The sequence below is a fragment of the Clarias gariepinus genome, chromosome 13 (genome assembly GCF_024256425.1).
Source record: "Clarias gariepinus isolate MV-2021 ecotype Netherlands chromosome 13, CGAR_prim_01v2, whole genome shotgun sequence".
NCBI lineage: Eukaryota > Metazoa > Chordata > Actinopteri > Siluriformes > Clariidae > Clarias > Clarias gariepinus.
The window spans coordinates 26,551,850-26,572,200 of NC_071112.1; the positions used below are offsets into that span (position 1 = coordinate 26,551,850).

A 20,351-nucleotide genomic window follows, 5' to 3' on the forward strand; every position below is an offset into this window, starting at 1 on the left:
TGCCACTGTGGCTGTAACAAGGATTTTACCAGCCTTTACTATGTGGGTGAAGAAACTAGCCTAGTGTTCACTGTAGATTAGATTCATTATCCTCAGTAATGCAGATGGAATTAAGATCAGTGTTGATCAGGAGATTGTTTGCTCTGGATGTTGTCGCTTTAGATGATGAGTGTTTGAGTTGCTTCGAGTGACTCGACACCTCGCGTACCAGAGAGTTCCCCAAAACATACAATACAAACACACTTATTTTTAGCTCTACTGCACCGCCGGAACTGTAACACAGTCTAAATGACGTATTTACTTTTTCATTCCCGAAGTGCTCAAAATCACTTTCCAGCTTGTTTCCAAAAACTCGAGCATGCTTTTAATTCTGGAAGCTGTGCTATGACCAAAAGGACAAATCAGCCTTAAAGATACGATTCTGAGCCTCTGGGACATCTGAAGAATTTAAAATAAGATTCAAACTCTGTTGTCTGACAGGTTGCTTTGCACCAAGCTGGGAAGAAGTAAAGACGGCCACATATAACTGAACACACACACGCCTGCTGTAAAGGGGCCTGTGTACACACTGACTCCACCCAGCATAGTTTATTGCTCACGAAATGCTCACCATCAGCCTGTAGATGGCAGTAAAAAGGCCCAGGGCTGGCCAGCACACGGGAGTGCGCTGAAATCGAGAGTGGATAATTAAGCGTGACGTTCTGTTCACAGCCCAAACACCATCTGCCTCCCTAAAACATTTGTTTGTGCTGAAGTCTGAGGTCTGTGTCGGGGGGCTGATTATCAGGATATTAATTAACAGACTTTTTTTGGGAGTTAAATCCATTATGGTTCCTGCAGCTGAGGACGGTGTTTCGTTGCCATCGCCTTGGAACACGTGTCTAATAATCTGTGCACGCCTTTTAATAATCAAAGCGCATTAGGATGAATTATGCAGGGAATTAGCTTTAGGTGTCGAAAATCTTTAAGCAGCAAACACACACACACACAAGTTGCTGGCTAAAGAAAAGTTACCAATAAAGCTTGTCGCCTGAGATTCATGTCTGCCAAAACGAATCTGCAGAGTTCTTATACAAGCTATGAGATATTTAGAGAAGCAACTCCGAAGTGTATGTTCTTCCTCGGGCCGAGCCCTTTCTCACTCTGGCATTTACTGAATCCATCGATCTGCTCCTCTTTTTCTGCCTGAAGATGCAGAACCGTTTGTGTACAGAGTGCATCTCCACTTAGGATTTCAGCTGTTTAATGTTTATCAGCAAGAGTTGAAGGAAACGAAGGAGTTTTTTTTTATCAGAAGTGTATTTATATGCTGGCAGACGAGACGCAGACGTGCAGCTAGACAAACTAACAAATTCATATCACGTAGTCATCTCAGTTTATACACACTCAAGTGTTGTGCAGGAACAGAAAAATAATCAACACACTAAAGTGATTTATTCTTCTGATCCCACAGAAATTCTCCAAAAATTACTTTTTATTGATTTAAGAACAACATAGCATACTTTTTATTTCTTTATACTTACATCAGAAAAAGCTTATGACTGTACTTAATAAACCACAAAAAAAGATAAATATGGCTCCGGCACTGGAGACTCATTCCATAATTGTCCATTAAACATCTCTTCACCTTTACATATTTCTTAATCTGTGAAGACATGAGGGGCCGCATACATTCCTGTACATGTGTGGTTACCATAGAAACCACAACGTGTCTCTGTCCAACACCTCCTAAACAATCAGACAGCCAGAATTCAGCACTGCTGTAGTATGACCTGGTGCTAATGACTCGTCTGGATCAGTCACACAAAAACATTATAAACAACAGCACACAGTTTCTGTGCAGCATTTTAAATCCAAATAGTTTCTCTCCAGAGTGAAGCGAACAATGTTTCCCTCTTTTTTTTCTTCTTCTTCCAAACAAGTAAACTTCTTCACTGGAAAGAAAGAAAGCATGTGGCTGTGGCTTTCAGCGCCGAACTCAACTCAGAATAAACACGCAGAGGAATGCAGAGTGACGCAAACCTGAACACCGAGCTGAGATCTGCTTACAGCCCCAAACACGATAATGAAGCTCTCTCTGAGAAAGAGAGAGAGAGAGAGAGAGAGAGAGAGAAGGAGAGAGAGAAGGAGAGAGAAGGAGCTAACTCTGTACCTGCACTAAGGAGGCTCTCATGAGGCTCGATGCTTCCCTCTGCTCTATCAGGATGGTGTTTAGAGGAAGCGGAGGAACAGCTTCTGGTTTTTCACGCTCCTCAGCAAGCCACGACTCATCCGCCTGCTGTTTACCTGCGCGAGCTCTGGCTGAGGGTGTGACCTGTGTGAAACACCTCCTTCAGCACGTGTCACATGTCACATGTCTCAGTAACTTGTGTGACGAGTGCCGGGTTCTCAGGCGTTTCTGGAGTCCGGTGGTGTTTTGTGCAGAAGTGCAACTACGGTAGCAGCCAGGATTTATTTCCGAGGAAAACAAGGCGCAAGAAAGTTACAAGATTCGGGACTCGCACCGAGAGCCGGAGGCGCTTTCTCTGTTCACATCACTGCCTTAGTAGTTAATTACATCTCCTACTGGTTCCAGTCTGAAAAGTATATACTGAAGTATTAACTGATATCTGATATAATTTCTTTAAAAAACTGTTTTATACAGTATTTTAAATTCACACAAAAATCACTTACATTACTTACAGCTAATATGATACAATAATAAATGTAATGGATAAAATTTTATCTCAATTCAATTTTATTTGTATAGCGCTTTTAACAATTGTCATTGTCGCAAAGCAGCTTCACACAATCAAAAGAATGAGAGAGTTGCATCAGGTGGGGCATCCGAGCCAAGGCTGTGTGTTAAATCGAATTACAATCTTATTTGTACAGACTGATTTTATTCATCAATTAATAAGCAATATAAACGTTTACACAATAAATAGGCAGTATAATACATAACTTTATAATGCTGCTTGCTTCATTTGTAAACGTTTATATTGCTTATTAATTGATTGCTGTTTTATTCTGATCAGATGGTGACCCTGGACTCTACAGGTGTGTGCCTCCAGGACTACCCGTCAGAGGGTTTACTGTTCACTTATACATGAAGACGTAAGGCAAAAATGCATCTCGTCATGTTCCTGAGCGCTGACAATAGAGACTCCTTTATAGCCATTAATCCAAAAAGTCACTTTATCCTCCTGTTCATGCACTTGAGGGTGAAGGAACACCTTTGGTCAGAATTTAGTGCTGTGGTATGAACACGGTGACGTGAAAGGCGTGCTTCCGACTGCACACTGGATCAATGATGCCGCTGTGTTTAAGAGCCTGAGCCGGAAGCGTGAACGCTCAGACATCAGAATGAGTAAATAAGTTCAAACTCGGGACCGAGAGGAAGTCACTCCACTCTGACAACAGCATACGCGTTCTGTTCTCTCTCTCTCTCTCTGAAGGAGTGAGTAAGAGTTTCCACAGCTCTAGGTTGGGTTGCAGGAGGTTGGTGTGTGTGTAGAGATGATTTACGATCCGTCTTTTGATTAATCCACTAAAGTGTATTTAATCAGAGCAGAAACCTGCCCACATCCAGCAGTAATCCCTCCACATCCACCTCGCTTTCTCTCCATCCACAGCACTGATCTCTCTCTCTCTCTCTCTCCCCGTCTGTCTGTCTGTCTGTCACTCTCTTTCTGTCCCCCCCCCCCACTCATTTATTTCAATGTAGCAGTGCTTTATTGGTGTGAATGTTCCATGTCACCGTATTGTTAGTGTAAGTAAGTAAATGAATAAACTGTCTCTCTCCATCACTCTCTCTTTCTGTGCCTTTCGTCCCATCACTCTTTATCTGTCTTTCCCTGTCTCCCTCTCCGTCTTGCCGTTTTCTCCTTGTTGACTGACACTCGGTTTCCCTTTCTCACACTGTCTCCTCCATTAAGTCCCCACCGTCTCTCTGTAAGTCAGTCCGTCTCTCCTTTTCACTTTCTGATCCCCCTCTCTTTTTAAGAGATTGTTGTGAATTATAATTCCGAGTGGATCTGAGAGTGTAATTCGATGCATTAGCCTTCTCTCTCCCTCTCACTCTCTGACCTGTGCACCCCCCCGAGCTCTACGTGTTTTCGAGCAGCGTCTCGTTTCTGTCGATCTAAATGAGGTGAGAGGGGACAGCAGCTTAAAGTGAACACAGCTGGGATCTCAGTAAGGGCTTGGCAGAGCGGGGGCTTCCCTTTTATCTGGCTCTGCCTCTCCCGCGTGAGTCGCCCCCGGCTCAGATCCCAGACGCCACGGGGGCTCCGGAGCTCGGAGAACTTCCTCATAGTTGCACACACACAAGTCTTTAATAAAAAATAAATTTGCTTTTATATTTAAGTGTATTTTAAGCTCCAGTTCCAAAGTGAATGAAATGTAAAATGTTTTTACGCATTAACTCTGCAAAGTGATATTTTAGCCAGTGTCTGAGATGAAGTCTTTGCTGAAAGTGAGCCGGTGGGACTGAGCTTGCATAAAACCTAGCTGGCTTTTTCTCCATTAATAGTAACATTAAGCAGGGTGTCAAATAGAGATCAAAATCTGGCACTGGCAATATTAAAAGCCACTTAGGTGCTCAATCTTACTGTAATGTTCACGCAGTGTGTATTACAGGATACACACAGTGCTAGTCTAAACAGTTCTACAGTTACAAGCTCACACATGATGTGACGCTCACGTTGTGTAATCTGAGACGAATAACACACAGATTAAAATACTTTGTTTGTGTTTAACAAAGTGAAACTTTGTTGTGTTCATCGATATACTGATGTTTCCTGAAAAGTGATAGTTTAACATTTATGGAAGGAGTCTCCAGTGTCAGAGCTGAAACTGGAACTTCAAAGTTTACTGACATCTTTAGGACAGAAGAGTTTTCACTTCTCTACAGTTTCTCAGTAGCAAAAAACCATAAGCTGAAAACAGAGAGACCGATGTGAGAACGAGTGAGAAGAAGAATAAGGAGAATAAATCACTTATAGATGTACTGAGATAGATCAATTACTTTAGAAAACAAAATGAAAACTTTAGGTTTGTTAAAGTGACTTCCTCTTCAGGACACCGTTATATTGTTGATTAGTTTCCTATGACGGCACTCCCGCCTTTGTGTTAGCTCTTACTTACAGGAAGCCTTACGTAAAGCAATATCAGCTAAGACTCGGCGATCATTCGTATAAAATAAAACTGTCCCAGTCACTTGTAAGGAATGTGTGTGTGTGTGTGTGTGTGTGTGAGAAAATCTACTGCATGGATAATACATTTAAAAGCAACTAACGATTAATGAGCTACAGAGTTAATTTCATTCCCAGCAGGTTAGCATGTCTAATCTCCAGAACAGGAAGAAGGTAAGACATGACCGCGTGGGTACAGGATTTCTGGCCGCGTCTGTGGATGTTTTAATAAGCTCATCTAATCTCTGCTCGCTAGCCTCTCAAACCTGTACAAAGCTGTCGTGGATTAAGACGATGAGATCCAGAAATCACCCAGATACAGTAAAGCAGATTAGCAGCAGCGTTGCACCTTGGCCCTGAGGCTTCATTAGGGCTGAGATGAGGACATGATAAAGTCTGTAACTGTGTGAATTTTCCCCTCAGACGTGATTAAGCTCCTTTACAGCTCGTTTGTGCTGTTTGAGATGCAGGTTCTTATCCGCGCTCTCTTCCTAGCTTGCTGTTGCCTAGGAGTAGAGGTGCAGGCTGGCTGCTGCGGCAACTGTGTCACCACGGTTACCCAGAGGCGCCCGGGCGTCCGTTTCCATGGCGACATCGGCGAATGGGTCGGGGTGACAGGCTTTGTTAATTCTTCCGCCCGTGAACCCCAGGGGAGCTCCGCCATTTGTCCTCATTCCCGCTGGTCTTTGACATCGTATTAAGAGTATTATTTTTGCACCGAGGTTTGAGTTATTACCCCCATTTTTCCCCTTGTTCTGCCATCATTTATCGAGGTTACATCGCATAAAGTGGTACAAATTGAAGAAAAACCTTCGGAGGAATTCCGGCTTCCTCCTGCCTGCAGATTGTCTGGTTTCTTGCAAAATGTTTTACGTTTTAATTTCTCGTTTCTTCACTGCAGAGGATAATCACATCCCCGAGGCTGAGCAGCAAGGTGAGGTCACACTTTCTATAAAATAACACCTGACCCGTGCACGGCCTTTACCCGGTGCCCTTGTCCGCTCCAGGCATGTGATAAGTGTCCAGCCTTAACACACCGTGTAAAGCCAGGGGCAGTGTGGACATAAGGCGCGATGGAGACATCAGTGAGCTCGGTTCCAGTACAGAGCATGAAGCAGAGAAGAGAGATGGTGCTCTGATACAGGGATGCCGAGCAGGTTGGAGTGTGTGTGTGTGTGTGTGTGTGTGTTCTGTGTGTCGATGTGTAATGTGTTTTACAGCACATCCCGTGTCTTTATTACTCGCTGCAGGATAATTGAGATTCTGTCTGGCTTATTGTGCTTGGGTCAGGATTATGTGCTGGGTCAGCATCTTCAGCAGCACAAAGCGCTGCTACAGGAAAATAATCAACAACGGCCTGGTGCTCTGATGAAGCACTGCTACTTGTTTTATTTCCTACACCACCGCATCCTATTGCATCCACTTCATTCCACAGTAAATCCCCTGGACAACAGACAGGTTTGTTTATTAACACATGGCACATGCAGAAGCTGACTCCTTCCATAAATGTTAAATAAACATCTTCTCAGGAATATCACGTGGAGCACCGTGTGTGCGTTAATATAAACCTGGGATTTGCAGCTGCACTACCGCCAGAACTCCTCCTACATCCAATCAGAACACAGAGTCTGAGCAGTGTGTTTGTGGGAGTTAGTGAATGATACATATTTGAAAGGTCAAACATTATCGGTAAAGATATGATCATAATGTGCTGGGATTTGAGTGTGAAAACTCTACAACACACACACACACACACACACACTTCGACATTTCTGTTCTCTAACAAATCCGTCCCTGTGGGTTTCTATCTTTGCTGTAAACGAGCTCTCTGATTCGGAGATTGAGACAGGCTCGGCCGGCCAGTCGGACCAGGCTAAGCTCGAACATTTCGCTGAAGGTCACTGAACAAAGTCTGATGTGAAATCCAACAGCTTTATCAATTTTTCCTGCCTGCTCTCCGTGAATGCCGCTGCTCGGCTAGCGCTCGGCTAATACACCTAGGCAGTCGTGCATGAGAATGGAAACTAATGTAATCCCAGGTTACAGAGGTGCAACCAAGCCGTGCTCCAGAAAAGAAGCCAAGGTGTGTATGTGTTTGTGTGTGTTTTAAGAAGCCCAGATACTCTCAAACACACACACACACAGCAGTGGCACGGTGTTGTGAGGATGCGTGCGTAGTTCAGGGCCTGGGTAGCGCACCCAGGAGATGCAGAATTAAATTTAGCTGGGGCTCAGCGGTGAGGGAAACCCGGTTAGGAGCCGAATCCATGGTTACGCACCCTCAAGGGGGAAAGGGCACTTAATGAAAATTAAGGCACTGTTCCTAACTCGCTCGATTTATCAGTCTGTGAATGAGACTCAAGATTTCTGAATGAATCTTACCTAAATACGCACGCCTGTCTTCTCTCAAGGACTTTTTTTTCTCTTTTTTGTTCCAGCACTAGAGTGCGGGACAGCTGCTTTCTCGCTAACAGGCCATTTAAATGCGCACAAACTGTGTCGGTGTGTGATGTGTTTCATTAATAAACAGCGCAGCATCGCACAACACAGTTAATAGCGTTGCGCACTAACCCTACAGTCTGAGAAGCGGAGCTGCGATCATGATGGAGTCGAGCTGAATGAGTGCTCGTTATGTGATGCTATCACTTAATCAATGAGCAAACCATTACCAGAAATGTGCTAATTGATTTACTTTAGCCGGACACGAGGGGATTTTCATGCGTGCCGTGCCCATATGGAGATTTTCAGCAGCGAGAACGCGTGAAGCCGGTTCTCACTGGAACGTCACCCTAGAACAAGTCTCTCTGTGAGTGTTTCAGTGTTGAACAATCCACAGTCACCTGGTGAATTCTACTTTTAGTGTAAATGACCTGTGATGCACATGCAGAGTGGGCGTCCTCCACAATCACCGGCCTCCTCACAAAGTCAAATTGCCCGAAGTGCATGCTATTTCACTATCAAGTTGTAAATGTCCCATGTTACAGCCGACGCCCCCAAACTAGACACTGGGCATTCTGAGTGCTGGTCCCAAAACCAGAAAACAATTAGGTAGGGTGCATGAGGAAGGGCATCCGGGGTCAAACCCGTGCCTGGTCAAATGTACGGATCTGACGGTCCACTGTGGTGACCCCTTTAACTGGAGCAGGCAAAAGATCAGAACATCAAGATGAAAACGTTCAGTGACTTTCAGCTCGCTCGGCGCTATATCTTTTTGTCATTGACTTCCCAGAAAGCCAGCATGTCACGTCACTAGTTCTTTTTTTTTTTTTTTTTTTAAACGACCTAAGGGACACATCAGGATACAGCTCAAGTAAGAAAATCCTGCTTGGATGCCAGAGCGCTGTCAGAGAAATACTGTTTTGTCGTCAGTGAGCGCATGTAAGGAGACGTCAAGTCTAGTCCAGTAAGTAATTTATACGCCTCTAAAGCCCTTACGGAGTAGAGAAACCGTTTCCGACACCTCTGACATTACCGTGACCTTCCGATCAATCCCAGAGTCTAATCAGTTCATTTGCTGGCCACAATGAGAAATCTAAATCCTACAGACGGTAAAGCGCTCGTTCTTCAGCGATCACGCTAACGAGAGTCTTGGACAGACAAGCACATAAAGATGGATGGAGGATTAATGTTTGCTGTCAGTTCCATTCTATTTATTCTGCTTAAGAATGCAAAACTGTGTGTGTTTATAATGTGATTTACACAACAGGAACACGACGCAAAGACATTACAAAGAAAGTAGGAAGTAGCTAGCTAGTACAGATAGAAAAACACGAGTTTGTTCTTAATCAGATGTGTTTCCATGTCTGTATTATATTCAGCTGTGCCATGTTTGTGGTTTCCATGCAGACAGGTTACAAGTATTATATAAGAAATGCTCTGGGCGTCAGAGCCGAGAGTCAGGAGAGCTAAACGCACGAGTTCTTTAGAAGCAGTCTCAGTGATGCAGAGCGCAGCCGTACAGGCACGGGCGCGTGATGAGCCTCCCACAGTGGAGCCTGATGCAGCGACGGTCTGCGAGGAGTGAAAGCGAGCGAGAGAGGGGTATGGGAGAGAAGCCACTCTGGGTTCCTGTGCTCACCCAGCGTGACGCGTGGAGCTGATTCGCAGCTCGGGGAGAAATCCGGCTAGATGAGCTTCCCGACTCGAGTCTTAATCTTTAATCAGTGCTGCCGGATCAGTAGCGCTCATTCACGCACCACTGATAATGCCACCTCCTGTCCCGCCGTATCTACCCCTGCGCACACACCAAGGCTTTTTTTCTGGGCTGTGTCCTAAGCTAATCACACATACACATTTGATTTATTTATTTTATAATTTTTTTTTTACACATACACACACACACTTTTCATTTAATAATCCAACTATGTAAGTAACACAACCAGTACACATCCTTAGGAGGGGGAAAATGTCTCGGGGGTTGGCCTTGTCGAGGTAAAAGCTCGTTCATCAGCCAGCTGTCCTATAATCCGTGTGATATAACTAAACAAATCTCAAGGCCCCGCCATCCCGCCGCTTTTACACCGCGCACAAAGCCGCGCGACCTCATTTCCCCAGCCATGATAGCGAGTGAGAATGAAATAATGTGGGAGAATGCGAGAGACACTGTTTGTACGTTTCCAGTCATTCATCCGGTAGGTGAATGGGCATTCACTCACACACACACACACACAGAGTTCTGAACTAACAATAGATTAAAGTTAAATTTATTTTCATAATGAGTAAACGTGTAATTTTTTTTTAAATGCTCGCCCCATTCTTGTTAATAAGGACAGCTACTTTGTGCATCACACCGTTTCATTACACACATGCGCACACACACACACACACACACACACAGTGTAATTAAACTGCTATTCATTGCTTTTGATTAGCAGATAAGGTTAAATGGTTGCAAATTAGTTTTTCCGAAACTGACTCGCGTGCATGCAAAGGTGAACACGATTAAACAGTAAATACTTGTGTCAACAGTTTTTCACGTGCAAATTGCGCACAATTGCCGCGTCGTGCGCGGTGGGGGTTCATGTATCCCAGGTGGAAATGCCACTGAACTTTGCTAATACACTGCGACACACACAGCACAAACATCAAATTTGAAAGATATAAGACATCACTGAATTAACATTCCAAATTGTCTCAAACTGATTCAGAGTCGACTCCTAATCACGTCGAATTACTTTCTCACTGGAGTGCACTTCAGAGTGCCCTGAGACGGCGTGGTTTGCTCCACAGCCATGTGTTCAACCGCTGTGTTCTCTCCTGCCTTAAGAACCGCACCAAGCATAAAAACACACCAGGGTTCTGCTCAAACTGTACACATGAAAGCAATCTGGGGTCCGATCTCAGATCTAATCCGTGAAGTCGTTTCTATAAACCAGTCAGAGAACAGTAAGGTGAAGAAGAACTTCTCCACGCTCCGGGAATTGAACCGGAGAGCCGTGCTGCGCACCGAGACGAGCATCGCCACAGCACAGGACATGGAGATCAGAGACTCGCTCTCTCTCTCTCTCTCTCCCAGGTGCAGATCAACATCTGAGACATTCTCCTCACTTAAATCAAGCCTAATCTGTGTGAGATGTTTATAGGCTCCTGTATCTGTGCCATACGATCCCACAATCCTCCTGTGATACAGTTGCCTAGCAACACTGGAGCGTGGTCTCCGGCTGAGGGCCAACGCTGTGCAGCTGGGAGTTTTTATCATCCACGGCTACTTTTATTTGATCTGAACAGATTAAACAGCTATAAGCCATGCTGGACTTACACAGTCACTTACACACACACACACAAAGAAAACAAAGTCACTGTGGACAGGGCACTCATGGGAGCCTCCATGTTGCATGTCTGTTATTTTTATGTCTTCTTCTTTCAGACTGAGGACGTGTCTGGGATCGCCTGCTGTCCCGCCAAGTCAGGGCTGATTTTAGCGGATAAGAGCTCTGGTCTTGGCACAGCCAGGCGAGCTGCTCAGAGACTAATTGCAGCCTGTAATCTGTACTGATTACTGGTAGAGGAGGCGCCAGGTGTGCATGCGCACACACACACACACACACACACACAGACCTCAGTACTGTCTGACACAGCTGCAGAATGACCAGACAAACAAACGCACGGTAGAATAACAACTTTCTCTCACAAACACAAATTCATACCCAATCATGGTCCATATCTGTTGTTTTGTTTTCACTTAACTAACACTTTGATCTCACCTTGCCATGTGTGCAATGTGTGTGTTTACATCACAACAGCTCAGCATCAAAGGCATCAAAGCGTCGTCACTTTGTAAAAAACGCGACATTCAAATTAGAAACTTTGAATCATTTTAAGAAGATGTTTATTTATAACTCATAAAAGGAAGGAGTCTCCAGTGTCAGGACTTTCCACTTGCAGGTTCTCTGTGACAGGAAAGAGGTCGCTTTCCCGCAACGTCACTCTGAATAGGTAATAAACTGCATCCTTCTTTAATAAATAGAAATCTTGTGAAATCATCAAGTATGACTCACCATCGCTGCTTGTTTTTATATAAAAGCTTCAGAATGTTTTATTCCTGATTTACTTTAAAAGTCTTTGTGCTTCAAGTCTTGCCCTGTTTCCACACAGAACTGATTAAAGATCCTGGGGTTGAGGAAATCGGATCTAACACAACAACTTCTTGTTTTTTTTTGTCTCTATTCCTCTGACCACAAAATATTCACATTTTTTCCAACAAATGTGTGTTTTTAAAGAAGCTGCTCGGTGTTCCACCCCGTCCGCGCCGTGCTGCTCCTCTGCTGACGCCCTCAGAGCTTCCAGCCAACTGTACATGAGGGAAAGCGGGATTTGCATTCACCAGTCTTTTCATAAAATTTGCTTAATGTTTTACACTCCGCTGGATGAAGACAGAAAGGTATGGCGGAGTTAACGGCCTGGGAGTGTGTGTGTGTGTGTGTGTGTGTGTCTGCTTCATGCCATCCTCCACCAAGGCTACAGGTGACAGCTGACCGCATGCTGAGCTGAAACCCGACGCCCATGTTTACAGCTCTGTGCTGTACTTAATCTTTGTGTCAGATGACAATTTATTCATGTCATTCCATTACCGCGCTGTAAACTGTCCCCAGTGAAACACTGCTCCGCTAATCAGTTGCCTCGCAAACAAAATTACATTTCCAATTGAATTTGTTTCAGCCCAGGAAAACACACACACACAGGCAGGCAGTTGACGGGACAGAGCAGCCTGCTGGACGTGTTGCAGACGTTTTTCTTCTGATAATTGAGTTAAAACACTACAAAGCACGAGGGAGCAGTGGCACGTCGAGGCCTGGCAGCGTGTGTGTTTGTTGAATGGGAACAATTCCACATTCCAAACAGTGCATCTCTCTCTGTCTCTGTCTCTCTCTATCACCCACTCCGTGTAGTGAAGTCGTCTACTCGGATGTCTCCAGTCTCGTGGCCCTTTTGCGCTTATCTTCTGCAAACACCAGGGTCGGCCGACTGCCAGAGGCCCAAAGTTTGCTCTCGCTGATAACGCCATGGCAACAGGGGGAGCAGCATAGCGCCACTTCTCCTGGCCGGCGCGTGTTGAAGCGATCACTGGGTTTACTGGGATACTATTTTAAAGTGTATTAAAACATGTCTGGTGTATGATGCTTGAACTTTCCTCATTTACTTCTAACTGATGTCATGCAGAACATTTAACAATGCCAGATTAAATTACAGTTCACACACACACGAAGCCGAGAGCCTGAGACAGACCAGACCGAGTCCTCGCTCCAATAAAAGCCTAGCAGAGTGCGAACGGAGGTTCACTAAAGGCAGCATGAGTTCAGGGCAACATGAAGCTGTGTGAAAAAGGGGAGCTTGAGCTTATTCAGAACATGAGCGGAAATTCGGCCATCCCTCATCAGCTTTTATTCATGTTTATTATTTATTATTATGAATGAATTATATGTTTATAATAATTCATGATTATTATTTAAATGGTGGAGGTTTCATTATTTATAAAGCTGTTTAAGGTAAAGATCCTGCACAGATGTAGATCGAGGTTTCCTCCAATTGCAATCGCACAGAGTTTCTCCTTTCCACCTTCTTCCTTGTCTTGCTCATCAGGGACAATCAAATAATTCTAATTTATACAAATTCTCACACATTTCACACTGAATTCCCTAATTTTCTTTTGATTCTGTAAAGCTGCTTTTCACCGATGACCACTGTTACAAGCGTTCCATAAATACAATTTAATAAAAATTAAATGTCCATTCCATTATTCATTTCACACAAACACACACTACATACAGTTACACTGACAAGGGATCGAAACTGTACTGCAATTAAGAGAATTCCGATTTATGGAGAGGGAATTTTAACAATCAGACCTCCTCTGTGGATGTGTTAGATTCAGACAGTAGTGTTTGGTGGTGACATCATGATCATATGACCCTATTCAGACACGTGAAGCAACCAAATTCTCCCAATGCCCTTAATGTACACATGAGCTAACACACACACACACACACACACAAAACTGTGCTAGAGAAAAACACAGACATGAGACGGAGCACTAAAAGGATTCAAGCTTGCAGACAAAGTTTTAGTCATGGGGAACAATTTGTGGTCGTCTGAGCAGCGACCACGCCAGCATCATAGAGTGTGTTTTCTAGGAAATGCCAGGCTGCTCAGGCTCACAGTATATCCAGTTCAGAGGTTTCTCCATAGACCTAGAAGTAGTGTTCCAGTCTCCCTCTTCCCTTCATCCTCCTGTCAGGCCCCGCTTATGCACGCTGAGGCGCCCTCACCTTCAAGACACCCGTCTCGGAATAAGCAAGGTCATTAGTACGATTTCAAAGTCACTCTTCTGTCGTATTAAAGAGCGCTCGACAGCGGCAGCTGAAACCAATCTCCCTGCCACAGAGAGGCCATTTCTACTGACAAGGTGTCTGTGTCTAATCCCGAACCGCTCCTTGCATTTCCACACTGAAAGACACGGCTCTGTGTGGGTTAGAGCACTGAAACCCTATGGACCGGCCATGTTAGGAGTCATTGTGTTGCCATGACAACAACTTAAGCAGCTGAAGCTGCCTGAGAAAGACACCATTGCTTTACTAGAAGCTGGAAGAAGGCGCGATGTTACTAAAAGTTCGGTTTGTAATTTGTGTAATGAAAGATTTGACCTTGGGTGGGTCTACATCAGAGATAAAACATTTACAAACTTCACCGTATTCAGTAAGGCTTGCACTCTTTCGCTGGAGGAAGTGCGAGTTGGTTCCTCAAAAGGTTTGCTTGTTCCCTGAACCTTCGCTAGCACCTTGTTAGTAGAAACCGTGAGAGCATGGATTATTTCTTTCACGCTTAAGTTGCTGATGCAAATATTCTGGAGCTGGAACTCAGGACTGCTGAAAACAATGCCACTGTGTTACATCAGTATGTTGCACATGAGTGTACTGTATAAATAAACACATACTGACACACTCACTATGTCAGTTCACTCATCCACAGACACAGCACATCGCTCAGAAGACTGCTGATATACATATTTTTTTATTTTCTCAAATCAACAAGTGGACGATTAGCGTGCAACCTCTCAGCACTCTCACTACACACACACACACACACACATCTCATAATCCTCATCTCATTCATATAAGCATGGTTGTGGGTTAATTTCTGGGAATCAGAAAAGTCCTTCTTATAATCGGCATGACCGCGCTGGGTGAGGCATCGCAGCCTGCTTCGTCTCTCCCTCTCGTTATCATTAGATCTTTCCCCACTTTAATCCACACTAGAACTGCTTACTGGACGTCACTGCACTGTCTGCACTGTGCTATCCTGAGCAGATCTGTGTAGTCCCCTGTAGGTCTGTGCTGTTTTCTCTCACACACTGGAGAATCGCTTTTCAACCTCTACTGTTCCAGCAGTATATAGTTTAAATGACAATAAATCCACTTGACTTGCTCGTTCAGGAGGCTGGCGATGTGGGAGAGTCGCCGCAGAAATTGAGGACCATCCCGCAAAAACAGCTAAAATGGGTTCGAAGGGCTGGAGAGAGAGAGAGAGAGGGGGAATTACTGTGCTTTGTGAGCAGCCAGGGTGTGTGTGTGTGTGTGTGTGTGTGTGTGTGTGTGTGTGTGTGTGTGTGTGTACATGCTTATGATTTGCGAGCTGATTTGCACATTAAAGGGTGAAAATGTAGCACAGCTTTGAGGATGCCACAAGCAAGAATTTCTACTTTCTGAATAAATAAAGAAGGCTGACGTGGAACCTGAGGTTGAAAGTGATAAAACATAACCTTTCTGAAGCCAAGAAACAATGCAGGATGGGAACAACGCTCTAAATGTGTTTTGACATTGAGAAATATCACTTAGTCTTGGAAAGCTCATACTCCCCATGGTTCATCAGGAGGTTCAGGCTATGTGTGTGTGTGTGTGTGTGTGAGAGAGAGAGAGAGAGAGCGAGGAGAGAGAGAGAAAAAAATAAAGAGACTGAGGTCACTGGAGTGAGATACACGGAGAAAGTGACGGCACAGTGATGGAGCAGAGAGTGGTCTGTTCGGGAGAGCGGCCCTGCAGCAGGTAAAATATATCACTGTTTATGTACTTGGCAGTCCGGCTGTCTCCTTTCTGACACGGCAAGAATGAAAGCAATCCAAATGAAATATGATGCTGATGATGGCTCGGGAGTGGAAATGGAAATGACTTGAAATCTCCCGAGCTTCCAGAACAGGATCCGTCCGGATGAGAATTTGGAGCTCGTCAGGTTTCTCCGACAATCAGGACACGGAGTCCACCGGGAACAGCCTGAGACGAGCAGGAGATCCAGTAGGACTGCATGAAACTGGGCGTAGAAGGACGAGCGGCGCCGCTAATAAACCTCCTCTCCAGCCTGTTTGACTGGTGTGCAATAAAACATGAGTCGTCTCTGTTAGATTGCTGCCAGACAGCCAAATGCTTTTAAGTTAGTCCACCTCGAGCGCACGAGTTCTTCTGCAGGTCCCGCTGTTCCTCTGAGTGAGGTCCAGTGTGTCCTTGATGTTCAAAAATATCTTAATAAAAAATTCAACCTTTCAGAGGACTGTGTGGAAACCTTGGCCTGTTTCTGCTCGTTACAGTTTATTACACTGATCTTAGTTAAAGCAGAACATTTGTAATATTAAAGCTGTCTCTAGACCTGACATCATTTCAGTTAATCAAAGAAATTATTATTTAAAAAAACTCATTAGATTCCTTTCAGTAAAAGTTGCTAGATTCTTCCCTCTAGATTCCTGCATTTTTTTTCCAGCCCAGAAATGAGCTCCGTCTCCAAACAAAAACAGAGCTGCTCCACTGGGACGCTTCCAAACTGCATGTGATGTCTAAACAGCACACATGGGTTTGGGGTCCAAAAAGGTCGAGGTTTGTAGAAGACGGGCCTGAAAATCACAAAACTCTCTCACCATATACAGTCTTAAATCTTAAAGGATGAGACTACGAACTAATTCTGCATTCAGAAGCTGTTGAATAATTCTCTGGACCAGCAGCTCTGTCTGTAGTGCAGGTCTGAATCACAGGTTTGTAGTAATTACTTACTTATTTACTTTGGGACTGATCCTATACAAATAGCGCTAACTTTAGTTGATTATTTTCCTGTAACAGCATGCACAGAGTGTTTTATTCCTCACACATCAGGTTCCAGCTCCTCAGCTCTGTATCTGTGTGTCTGACTTCCAGGTGAAGGACTACACAGAGGGGTCAGGTGTCACTGCCGTGTTTTTACAAGCTCAGCTTTGGATTAAATGAACTTGAGCTTGAGCTCCATCATGTGTGGAGTGAGTTTTTCCCCTCAGTGCTGCCAGGACACCCGTAAAACCCAGACAAAGAGACAGACATGGGAAAGAACTGAGCAAAAGAAACCAGTAAGACAGAAGTGCTGGTCTCTCCAAACCAACAGAGATCTTTAAATTACTTAATGAATAATCAGTTTTTCTTGAAAAAAATAAATAAATAAAATTTTGGATCACAGACAGGAAAAGAAAACTGGATCTAATCCATCTATCTTTATCATGTGATTTGGATCTATTCTTAAATCATCAACTAAAAATATCACACACATTTCCATTTCAGAAACGCCTCCCTGTTGCAGAACAGTCTAATCAGACTCCATTGTGTCATCTTATTTCCTGTCAAGTACGCAGCAGGTGCGCCGGCTTTGGGAAAAAAAAAAAAGAAAAATCGAAGGGCAGATTTGCTTCAACTCAGGTGAAGAAAGTGAAGTGTGGAGTATAGAGAAGACGAGAGCGAGAGAGAGAGAGAGAGGGAGAGAAAGAGGGATGACAGAGCGGGGTTTATGACACGGCTTTGTGTGGGTATGAGGCTCTGGCTGAGACAGTTAATAAGTCTCCCAGAGGGAAAGCAGTCAAGGGTCTATCATTCATTAGGCAGCCTCCATCATCACACACACCTTCCAGACGCTTAATCACTAGGACAGAGAGAAACGTGAAGGTCACAGAGAGAAGAGAATACATGGTACAGGATAAGTGACACAGAGAGAGAGAGAGAAAGGAGAGATGGAGAGACAATGCACGGCCTTGTTTTTTTTTTTTTATTAAAATAAAAACATGCATGAGGAAGAGCATTCAGGAATGGAGTTGAAGCAGAGTATTTCAGTGTTCTTGCTTTGCTAATCTCTGTGATGTGACTTGAAAAGCAAAAGCGCTGTGAATGAAACTGAAACGTGTCGTCTGAGCACCATGAGCTTCGTCCATATTTACAAGCATTTCACTCATGCATTTTCTACCTCACTGATTTGCTTTGCTGTTTGATGGATCTAAAGGGGCGGCACGTCCGGGGCGGTGACAAGCTGCTGACTGCTGTTAGAAGATCTCAAGCAGACAAAAGTTCCTCACTTCACTGCCCCAAAATAAAAAGTGCTTTTGACCTCCTGCTCATTTGTTTTTTCACCTCTGAACTGTGACAGACGTCTGCATAATTCCCACTTGGGCCACTGGGCATCCCTCTACTACGATGCAAATACGTCCCACCGGCTGAGCTCTCGAGTCTAAAAACGCATTAAAGCCCTGAAAAGAACTGACGATTGTACAGGGACATGCCTGTAACTCGCACCCAGAGCCGATCAGACTGCACTGACAACCGTATCGAAAAATATAATGGCCACTTTTTATGCAGGAATTTGTCTGGTGTTTGAATACGAAAGAAGTTTGGACAGGTGGTGGTGTTGTGCAGGCGTAGACTGGAGCTGGAGGCACAAGATCGTGGCTTTCTTCATGAGCTGTGATGACAATAAGCAGAACTCTGGCTGCAGAGAAATTGTCAAGGTATCGAATTTCCAAAAAAAAAAACCAAAAAAAAAAAACTAAGAATAACGGAGGACTGAGATCCAGAACTGCGTCGTCCATGACGGTTTGAAGAAAACAAGTGGCTGACACATTTCCTGCCAGCAAAACCCTTCCTCCGATAACACAACGCTCCTGTCAACAGGAAGTCTTCTCAGCGACCGCCTCTCAGCACGCTACACAACTTCAGCCCCCTCTCCCCCTCCCTCTCCTCGATGTTCTGGGGGCGACCCGACGAGACAGAGGGGAAAGACGAAACCATGAACGGGTGTGTGTGAGCCCGAGACCTTCAAACGCTCTTGGTCAGAGAGACAGGCTTTTAAAAAGCTTTGCACAATGCTCCTGAAATCAATTAAAGTGCAGAGACTGGGATCAGCATTACACACGGCGTCCCATTACCTCAGCGCTCAGAAATAACCTCCGTCAGCTTGGAGGCAGGGGACGATTTTAACATAGCCTCAGCTCATGAACAACACACTCGCACGCATATATACACACACACAAGCGGACAGACGGCCTTTTGGCATGGGTCGCTGCCTTAAGTCATGATAAAAACATTCAGCCACAAAAACCCCCTCATTACTTCAAAGATTTGAACCCACACACACACACACATATACACACACTAGCAGCAAGAAAAGTTCTTCAAACTTGTGTTAAGTGCTCAGAGCATTTGAGTTTGACCTTCGTGAGGCAGAAGCTGTTCTGTTTAAACAGCTGCTAATGGGAGCACTGGCAAGGAGAGAGAAAGGGGGGAGAGAGGGAGAGAGAGGGAGAGAGAGAGAGAGAGAGAAAGAGAGAGAGAAAGAGAGAGCACAAGAGAGAACGTGAAAGAGAAAGGGGAGAGGGAGAAAGAGGGAGAGAGCTGGAAAGGGGGGAGTGAGAGAGAGAGAGAGAGAGAGTAGACGCTTTCTGCTGGCTTCTGTGATGACATGCAGCCACGTTTTTTTAGTATGAGGGGCTTATCTTTGTCTCTATGGTAACTGTGTCTCTGGGTTGTTATTAGAAACCCTGAACTTCCTGTGCTTCTGCAGAATCAGCCAATCAGCTGTGGCGCTCTCACAGGCGGGCAGAGCTCTCTCTATAGGCAGCCAAGACCGGCCGCATGGGGGGGCCATAGAAACAGAGGGTCAGGGAGAAAAAAAACTTACTCCTGGCAGGAAATAAATTAACAACAGCACCATAAACAACAACAACAAAAGCAATTGCTTCTCCTAAAAAGCACAGTGCAAAGATGAGGCCTGGAGCAGAAGTGTGCATAATGGAACTTTCCAATGGGAATAGAAGTCCAGAGCTATTTATAGTAAAAAGATGATGCATGCCAAATAGACAGTGCCGCTTTTTTCCAGAAGGACATTACTGGCTTGTTTTTGTTTTGTTTTTTTAAACTTAATGGAAAATACAAGGTCAGCATTTTAAATTCCAAGAAAGATGTGGTTTAGAGACTTGCAGTTAAACAGCCACAGAGAGAGAGAGAGAGAGAGAGAGAGAGAGAGAGAGAGAGAGAGAAAGAGAGAGAGAAGAGTCCAGCCCTGACGGCTTTAAAGCCCTGACACTTTGTGATGTGTGTGAGAGTGTGTATCCACACACACTTGCACTTGAGTTAAGAGGCAAACACTGGCAGGCTTAGGCTGAGCACGCGCTTAATGCTGCTGAATGCTAACAAGCGCAAGCTTAGGATTAGCAGAGCACAGAGACAGAGAGAGAGAAAGACAGAGAGAGACAGAGACAGATAGAGAGAGACAGAGAGAGAGAGATTTATCAAGAATGAATAAATAAATAAATAAATGAAAGAGGAACTCCTGAACAGGAAGGGGGCGAGCGGAGATCTGCCTGGGTGCAGCTGGCCGGGTGAGAAATGAAAGAAGAACCGAGATGCTGAT

At 44.6% G+C, this 20,351-nt stretch overlaps 1 protein-coding gene across 2 annotated transcripts in view; it reads right to left on the reverse strand.

The window, feature by feature from the left end:
* foxn3 (forkhead box N3) overlaps positions 1 to 20,351 on the reverse strand; it is a 77,825-nt gene that overhangs the window by 56,695 nt on the left and 779 nt on the right. The window contains exon 1 of one of the 2 annotated variants that reach the window (XM_053509773.1): positions 2,153 to 2,267. The exons of the other annotated variant lie outside the window; for it this stretch is intronic. The gene's annotated coding sequence lies outside the window, so the exon portion shown is untranslated. Of the gene's footprint in view, positions 1 to 2,152; positions 2,268 to 20,351 lie in introns of those variants that run through there. 2 annotated transcript variants of the gene reach the window in all.